The following is a 9,877-nucleotide window of genomic DNA, read 5'->3' on the forward strand; positions in this document are numbered from 1 at the left end:
CATCTCCAATCCAGTTTTCCTGCCAGCAGACAAGAAAGCCTGCAGGGTCGCCTTCCGCAGGCCACGGCTAAGAAGGACGCCTAGGAGGCCATGAGAGCACCCCTAAAACGCTCACAGGCTGAGCTGCGAAAAGGAAGGGGTGGCTAAGGGAATGGGAAGGCAACTTCACTGAGAGGCCACCGAGTGGCACGGATGGAGCACCCAGCTATTCCTGCTCCCAAGGGGAAACCAAACATCCAGCACTTCTTGGGTGGGTTGGCAGGCGGGAGATAGAGTGAGCTCTCTCTCATACATTCAAAATTGCCCGACCTTTTTCTCGGCCCCGCCTTAAGGGGAAAAAAGGACGGGCCTGGGGGAATGGTCTGCCCTGAAAAGAATGGGGAAGGGAGTCGCGTCGCGGCCGGCCTTGGGAAAATCTCCACAGATGAGCATTTTTTGCTGGTTTAGTGGCCCTCATTAGCAGCCTGCACACGTAGGGGAAGGCTCACATCGCCTGTTAATATAATGCGGGCGAGTAATGACAGACTGGGGAGTTGAGTGGAAGCGCTGGTTTTACATAAAACAAAACGAAACATTTCTGAGGACTCAGGTTTTTAGGAGGTAGTGGAGTTGGTTTGGGGCGCATGAGTGGGGGCTGAGGGACGCATGTGCTGGACATCAGTTTTAGAAGGTTTTCTTGTTTTTGTTTTTTGTTTTTTGTATATACATTTATTTCGGCCATCTCAAAAATTAATTTCTGCAACACGAAAAGAACTTCTTAGTCCGTGGTTCTGAGGTCACGTCAGGGAGGGAGGACGGAAGCGTCATCTAGGGACGTCTTCTTTAAACTCCTGAATCAGGCCTGGGAACTGACGAATAAGGAGGTTCTGAAACTCAGTGTAAAAATGGTCACCTCCACCGCCTCCCGCTGCTTCCTTTCTCTTCCCCTGAGAAGGAGAAGGAGATGGGGAAAAGGATAAAGATAGGGATGGGGTGAGAGAAGAAGGCAGAAAAGGGAAGAGGGTTGGAGGAAGTGAGAAACTGAGGGAGGCAAGGAAGAGAAGAAGGGGAAATGGCAGGAATAAAATTGGGTACTTGATGCCCAGTTATTTATCAGAGTTGTTGTTTTTTCCCAAAACATTCAGCTTGCTTGTTCCCTCCTGGGCTTTCTAGCAAACTCTTGGCTTGAACAGTGTTCTTAGTGACGGAGCGAGGACAGGCGGGGTGTGGAGACCCTGTGGAAGGTCTGTCTGCGGCTCTGTCACCAGACCCTGAGCGCCGAGTAGCTCGCGGGAAGGTCCCTTCCCGGGGCCCCTGCACCCTCGCTGAGCACCTCCTGTCCCCAGGACTTGCTGGAGAACGGTGGGGCAGGATCTGGGAGTGAAGGTGGCTTTTTCTGCCAGAGGGGCCTATGGGGTACACCGGACAAAAATGCTAAAAGATCCGTAGTCTCTTGGGCCTGATCCCCAACCCAGCCTCCCTTCCCCCCGCACACCTTTAGTTTTTTTTTTGTTTGTTTGTTTTTTGAAACTCGCGGACTCGGTGTAGAGACCTGAGATCTCACCTCTCCCTTAATGCCTTTACCTCAGTACATCAAGCAGTTCACGTGGGAAAATCAAAAGACCCGCTGGGCTTGAAGAATTGACTAGAGAGAGCTGGGATCGCAGCCCTTCGAGCGTCAGGGGTAGTGCCGGGGGCGGGGAGGCGGAGGGAAGCGTGGACTGGGGGAAGTCGGGGCGGGGGTGGAGGCGAGCAGCTAGCCTCAGAGGAAGCCCGGCTTTGTTTCCTACGAGAAAGCCCTAAAAAGCCCCGGAATCTGGTGGCTCCGGCAACAGCCATGGCTTCATCAGACCCCAATTCAGCCTCCGCTCGATGAATTTGGGCCGAAAGTGGATTCTCTCCCCAGACCCAAATGGGTCCCGACCTGCTTGCCTAACTGGCTCTGGATCTTCGCTGGGAGAGCACCGCGTTGCCAGACACTCGGCGCTTCTGTCAGTTGTGTGGAGCAATTACTGAGAAAATATTGTGACGAGGTTGTAGGGCGCATGGGGCTGTGAGGGGGTGCGGAGGAGGGAGTTCCTTGGGAGAGCAATTTGCAAGGGAATATTAACTTTGATTCCCGAGATCACCGTCGCAACCCCGTTGGCGTGGGGTGAGCTGCCGAGTTCTTCCTCTAGGTGGCGGGCGTTGGTCCCACCGCCCACAGGCGGCTGCTGACTCCCAAACACAAGATTAAGCTTCTTGCTGGTTAAAAATAATAACAGTAATAATATAGAGGTATGGGGCTTTTTTCCCCCCTTTGGATATTTATTTATTGCAGGGGAAAGTCATTGATTTTTCCTAAGCAAACTGTGTTTCTCCTTCACTTGGTGGAAAATAAAAACTGTTTGAATAAATAAGTTATTTCTGAACATTTTGTTGTCAAAGTGTTAAATGTTCCCGTCATTTTTATTCAAACACTAACATGATTACAGCCAATTATATATTCACCAGTGTTCTTTATTTTAGAGTAATTGTACTTGTCACTAATAAAACAGAAGCATAATGGATCGCTACTGTTCTGGATTTTCAAGCAATTTTGTGTAATTTGATTGAATTATACATCTTATCTGCTACTTTTTTATTTTTATATTTGGGGATCCTATTTTCTTGAAAATTGCAGCTCTGTGCTTGTTTTGTTGTTTCTCCAGTAACGTACACGTTGGTAACACTGATAAATAGAAAAAGTCCCTTAGACATGTCGAAAATCAGCTGTTTCTTTCCCCACCCTTATCCTCACCCCTCCCTGTTCTTCTGCGGGGAAGACCTGAACCGGGGGCTGCCAGGCAGTCTGGGCCACTGGGCGAGCTCACCCAAAAAGCCCAAAGCCAAGACAAATTCTCCGTTCACTCCAAAGACAGCCCCCTCCCTGCCCGGAGTCTTTGGGTTTTGTCTCTTTCCTGTAATGATACTGTTGGGTGTCTGGGGCTTCAAACATGCCAAGACAAGCCAACCATGGGTTCAGTTCCTATGCAATATGTATCAAGGGGAAGGGAATACACAGAGCAGCCAAAAGATAAACTGTATATATTACTCCAATTACACAACCCCCGAATGTCCTACCTGCTCAACCACCCCCTCCCCAAAATAACAATTATTTATTACTCTCTCGTTCTTCTTGGTTTCAGATGTAGATAGAAAACTAATATCAATAGATTCTCCCTTTAAAAAAAAAAGATAATTTTAATGAAAAGATACTGAGGGGGGAAAAGACACACGTCTACCTGGTGTTCACATATCTGAGCAAATTAAGAAATAAACATGACAGTAAACAGACAGGACTTAAGATGTTAAGGAACCATCTCCACAGCTGAAGGGACGAGATTGTGCAATTCTTTTCCCGATGAATCAATCCCTCCAGTTCCTGAGACAGGGCTCAAAGGCCCCGCTAGGAGCTGCAGCTGCGAGATGGAGCCAAAGGCTCTGACAAGTGGCTTGTGTATGACCCAATATTTATCAATAACAACAACAACAAAATCAAGCGAAACCAAGGCTGGGGATTTTGAAATGCTTCTAAAGCCCTGGCGTGGTTACGCACGTGGGGGTGAGGGGTGGGTACGCAGGGGATGAGTCGGCTCCATTTACCTGCCCTGGGGAGCAATCCTGGGGCAAAATCCAGTACTAATTGATCCCAACCAACCACACTATCAGCTGAAAATGTTCCGTTGGAAGGGACAAAGAATGAGGAATTGTGCTAAGCATTTTTTCCCAAGTAAAACGCGGTATGTAACCAAGAGCGCGTATATACACATAAATAAGAAAAGAGTATTTATTCAAATTAATGAGGAAAATAATGCCCTATGTGCGATTCCAGACTTCTTTAAAATCTAGTGTCTCACGCCCTGTGTTTTGTGATTGGAACTTCTTCCAGGAAAACCTGCGGCCCCGCTTAGTGTGTTCCCAGCCGGAGAGAAGATACTCCTTACAATTCGGGACCATTCTCTGGGATTCTGGGGTGTAGCCTCTCCGGCTAAAGGGAAGGTAGGCAGCCTGGGCAGCGGGCTGAGCTCGCGGTGGGGGTGGCGGCGGCCTCGGGGGCCGCGGAGGCAGGAGCCGGGAAGCCCCCGCGTGCTAGGCGCCCTCCGCTCGGAGAGGGCGCGCAGCAGCCGCCCGCTGGCCCCGCAGGCCCTCTCCAAGGAGCTGCTTTCTCAGCGCTTCCATTTCCTCGCGGCCTCATCTATCTTATCTAACAAGTTCAAGCTCCAGGAGAAAAGAAAAGGGTGAGAATAAAAGGAAACCCCTTCACTGTGGTGATTAATCGTTCACAGGCACGGAAGCCCAACTTGCCGATCCTGCTTTCTTCTCCAAGGTTACTTTCTCTCCTGCGCGCCACAAAGCCAGAGGGAGATGCACTGGTAAACAAGAATCTATCTGGGATTGCTTCTTAAATAAGAGTGACCCCCCATCCCCACCCCACCACCACTGCTTTTGTTGTAGATTCTGGAATGGAGGATTCGGACTGTTTTGTTTTCACATAATAACGGTAACTGGTTCCTCACGCCATGCCCAACCAAGCTTATCCTGGCCGCTCCTCTGCTCCCTGCCTGCCATTCCTTCCCAAGGGCAGGAGAGAAATGGGGGTATAACTGCTCTCCCCTACTGGGTTCAAAGCCCCTTATATGTAATTGAATATTCGAATTGACTTCACCTGCCCGCATCCCCCCGTCTATTAACTCTGATGTGTGCTTTATAAAAATAATAAGCTTAAAACCTTTAACTGGTCTCTAATTTTTTTTCTCGTGTTCGCCGTGGCAGATGACCTCTTCGCCTCAAATTATTGATCTGTGAGCATGCTTCCGGTATGATGTGCAAACACGAGACATCTCGGCTGAAAAGGTAACTTTAACGGTGAAAAATCCGGAAATGAAATCTAAGAGCAAGTCCTCCAGCATGATTGCGCTCGGCAGGCGCCGGCGACAAAGGAGCGGGCCAGCGCGCACGGCTGTGCGGTGCGCGGGGAGGAGCGAGGACCCCTGGGCGCTCCTTGCAGGAACCGCTGCGGTTTCAGCCTCCAGGGGTAAACCAAGGAGAGAGGGGATCACGACCTTTTGGCAAAAGATGCTCCCACGGATATTCCACTGCTTCGATTTGGAGGGGAGAGGGGAAGACCTCCAGGAGAAGCATTTCAAGAGTTAGGAGGCAGGTGGGTGTGAGATAGACACAAGCAAGACTGGCTGGTTGTTTTGTTCCCCCAGGATTTTAGAAAGGAAGCAAATGAATTTGGTTAATAAATAGTTTACTTTCTCTCATATGACTTTCTTCAAGCAAAGAGAGCCATGGGGATGAATGGTTCTCTGCGTGCCTGCTGGTCTGCTCACCCCATGCAGTTTTCTTTCTTCTCATTCCTTCACAGACCATCGGAGAGCGAGAGCATTTTCTAAAATTTACTGATGGATCCGCTATGTGGGCTGTTCAGTGTTCCAGATGGGCCTTTAAGAATTGAGAAGGTTGCTGGCTCAGAGCTGGCTGCCATTGTCACACTGGTCCATCTTCCCGCACTACACAGGAGTTTGGGGACTTTTTGGAAGGGTGTTAAAAAATAGGGGAGGCTCAATTCCCCACCTTCTCCGAACAGTGCAATAACACTTCCCAAGGTAGATTATTCAGGCTCCTATGGGAAATCAAACTGTAGCTCCAACTAATTATGGAGAACAGTAATGGGGTAGTTGGAAGCTCGGCATTTTGAAGCCTGTAAGCTTTTCTCTCAACCTGACATATATTTAAAAGTAACTTTTCCCTTCTTTGGTGTGTCACTGATGGGAAATCCAAGGTAGCATTGTCTTGTGTGCTGATTTTTGCCAAGTCTCACTTTCTCTTTTACAGATACACTGGAGGATTAAAACTAAGGACCTGAGCCCTAACCGCCTTCTTTCTCCTTTACGCCCCTCCAAATCTCTGTCTTTCGCTTTGGCGTTTCCTGACCATGGGGAAGAAGCTGCACCCTTTCCTTGGGCAACCAGAGGGGAAAAAGGAATTAACCTTCTAGTGCATGATTCTCCTAAAGGTGTGGAGCCCTTTCTCCAAATTGAATGGGGTGAAGAAATGGAACAGGCTTGCCCTCACATAATCAGGGTCTCAACTTTTTCCACAAATTGTCCACCCTTGAAGGTCCCAAGTATACTGGCAAATAACCCAATAATCAGAAACAAGTAAAAGGGTGGTGGGCATGTTATATTTACAAAATAAATGTGCAGAGTAAGTAGTCTGAGAGACTTTTCTAAAGTCCTTTGGCCCTGGGTTGGTCATATTCCTTCATGGATCTGTCTGCACCTGTCTCTCTGTGGAGAAATATTGGGAGAAGCTTCTTCCCACTGTGTTTTGTTGCAGGTCTCAGGACCACTCCTTTCCATGATTATGTGCTTGCTTTCAGAGAGTGTGGGACCTCTGGCAGAGTTAAGGAAACCTGCCTGGAGAGTTCTAGTCCCAGGGTGTCTCTATCGAGTTTTCTTTCTTTCTCTTTCTTTCTTTCTTTCTTTCTTTCTTTCTTTCTTTCTTTCTTTCTTTCTTTCTTTTTCTTTCCTTCCTTCCTTCCTTCCTTCCTTCCTTCCTTCCTTCCTTCCTATTTTTGAAACCTTGGACTTACTTGCTTCCAAAGTGGTTCCCTAGCTGATATAAGTTAAGCATTTCGACTCTCAAATAGGAGGCTCTCCCTTATTTTTTTTTTTTCCTTGAGGTTCTCAAGGAAAATTGCCATTGCCACAATGTTATGATGGAAGGATGCTGAAATGACAGGCCTAGTAGACGCTTGTCTTAATCACTGGCTTCTTAATTTAGTTTTAGTGCTGTGTGTGTGAGAGAGAGAGCACAGTATATATATATATATATATGCGCGCCCCCGGGGATGTTGAGGGTGCGCGCATGCAGAAAGCAGCAGCCTGACAACCTGCAGCTCCCTAATGAGTGATGAGGCAGGGTTGCTGCAGAAAAGTAACACTTCCCTGGTGTGAAGACCTCTTACTGAGAAGTTTAGTTCACTACTGTTCTCGCAAACCTAATCTTATAACCTGTAACCAAAACCCACAGAACAAGGATACAACACGCTAAAGAGTAATTTATAATCACTAAACGTTAGCACCATTGCCTGCTGTTAGGAAGGGATTACAGAGAACTTGGCTCAAATGGGGGGCGACCTTTCTTGTTACAGGATCTCTGAAATAACCTGGATGCCTCCGCACGGGCTCTACTTCCTCCCAAACGTCACGGGGTCAGGGACTCTCTGAGCATCTGCAGGAAGAGCGCCTTAGCTGGAGCTGGATGCGGGGCACCCCCTCAGGGATACCCTATCCAAGGAGCTGGGTGCAGGGTGGGTTTTAGGGAGGAAAGACTTGCCCTCCTTTATCAAGCAGGTAACAAGGAAAAAGGAAGGGAGGCACGGAAAGCTGAAAAGAGGCCCTAAGGAAGACAATGCATTACCGCCAAAGATGAAAAGAAGTGCCCTGCTCCCTCCTGGGATGCAATAGGCTGCGGGGCCTTGGTTATTCATTACAACTAGAAACGGAATAATCTAACTCATTTCCCAAGCAATTCTTCCATTGGAACCGCTCACTGAGTCTGTCCTTCTTTTTGGTGGGGGTGGGGGGGGGGGAGTGGTAGCCAGAGAAGAAGTTCACTACTCTATATACCAGAAAATTACATTTGCTCTGACTTACACTTTGATTCGTTAACAATGTGCATTTGTAGATGTATATGTGTGAGCTCAAAATTAAGCTGCTGATGAAAAAATATTAGAATGATATAGAATTTGTTTCAGATCTGAGACCACTAGGTGCCCTTTGTCTTTTGACAACAATCACGGTCCCAGACTGAGTGAGGCGGAAATACAAAGTCAGGGCTTCATGTGCTTAGGAAAGAAGCCCGAAGTGGACATGGGCAGTCCTTCAAACCCAGTTTGCACCCAAACTGTTCAGTAAGATAGACAAAGCTTCATCCAGGGACTTTCAACTTGCAAAATACTCTGTCCAAGAACCCCCTCCCCCTTCAGTTCATCTAGTAGCAGTTCTAAAAAGAAGCCATTGCTGAGACAAATGTGGGCTGCTGGGTAAACAGTGCATGTTTTGTTCAACAAGCCTACCCCCACACCTATATATGGCACTCTATCCCGCTACAAAGCCCAATTAAAATTATTAACAGGAATTCAAGCTCACTTCACCCAAAATTGCAAATGACCTTTTTCATTAGGGAGCCCAGATCTTTAATATAATCATAGTAAACTATAGTCTATTTATTCCTACACAAATATCCTATTTTGGAAGACTTGCATTCATGCAATCCTTAAAATAATATAACACATTCTTAATATGCATATAAAACATTTTTCTAATCAATATAAGCTCCTGACACATAAAATCAGATTATTACAGCTCTCATTAGCAGACTCCAGTTTTTGCTGTTTGAAAGTAAACAGAAGAAAAACTTATTTCCACCTGCTAAAATTTCATGCAGGGTTACAAAAACAATGCACACTCAGCTTTGACCTAAGAAATACCTTCAAACATTAAAAATTCATCAGTCAGGGCTGGTGGTGTATTCAAGGAATGCTCCTCCACTTTGCTGCTGAGCTTGGATTTGAATAAAATGCCCAATGTTAACAAACAATACCCACGTTTGGCACTTTGTGTATTAAATTGATCAAACAGATTTTAGGAAGCACAATGCACAATTTGTACAGACCTGATTGAGTTAATATAATATCAGCAAATTTTACATCGAAATGATTCTGTTTCTTTTCTTTGTGTTTAAAACCAGCACAGATTACAAATTTTAATGATCTGAAAATGTTTGGTATACAAAATCATGCTTATTTCAGTATTAGCAAAAACACAAGAAATTTTTCAACACAAACACCCAGCTGTGTCTATTTTAAAAGCAGTTCAATGACAGCTTGCACTTATGAGCATGCAATCAGCTAATTTCGCTTTTTTTTTCTTCTGTGTTAATCAACACTTTCCTTCCTGCATATCAGAGTACAAATAGTATAGTTACTCCACATCAGTAAATGTTTACGTAACCTGTCCTTTCCCAAGAATCCGGTTACACCGAATCATTTCACGCTAGACCGACTACGAAAACGTACCGGGCGTCCACCTCAGAGGGAGCCCTTGTGTGCCATTATAAGTGGCGCTGGGAAGGGGGGCTGTGGGAGGGGGAGAGAAACGGGGAGTAGGTGGAAGAATGGAGAGAGGGAGAGAAATGGAGGAGAAGGGTGGGGGAGTGAGGAGAGAGGGAGGTGGGAGAGGGGCGGAGGGAGGAAAGGCAGTTGAGGAAAAGTAGGAATAACAAGCCAGAGGAGGGGAGAAGAGTGGGAGGAGGAAAAGCGAGCAGGAAAAGGAGGGCCCAGAGATCTCTCCAGCCTGGTCCAAAAGGCCCATTAGCTCACCGGGCTCCTCCCGCAGGAAATCTGAGCTTAGAAGTCAATGTTGGGGGCCTTGTCACTATCAACGTTGGTAGCTGAAACCCTTGGATTTCCCCTCACGTGTAAATATAGTTGGTTTTAAAGTAAGAAAATACGTAGACACTGGGGTTGGGGGGAAATACATAAGGTGGAAGGATAGTGAAGGTTAGTCCAATGTCCAAAGGTCCCTTATGGCATTCCTAATAGAGGCATATTTAAAAATCACCAATTTTGTAATTATCTGTTTTTCTCTTCAGAGTTTATTCTCTCAGAATTTCAAGGTGAGGGTGGGGTGCAAAGAAGAGTGGAAACTCCCTATCATCCTGATTATTCATTAATTGCATTCTTTATATTAGAATTAAAATTTAGCACATCCTTTTATTCTTCCTTCGTTTTCTTCAATACATCTGCCAGTTGACTTGATTTCATCGAAGTGAAGAAATGTCTACATTTTATGGTTATTTACCT

This window comes from Pipistrellus hanaki (genome assembly GCF_964339955.1).
Source record: "Pipistrellus hanaki genome assembly, chromosome: 1".
Classification (NCBI taxonomy): Eukaryota; Metazoa; Chordata; class Mammalia; order Chiroptera; family Vespertilionidae; genus Pipistrellus; species Pipistrellus hanaki.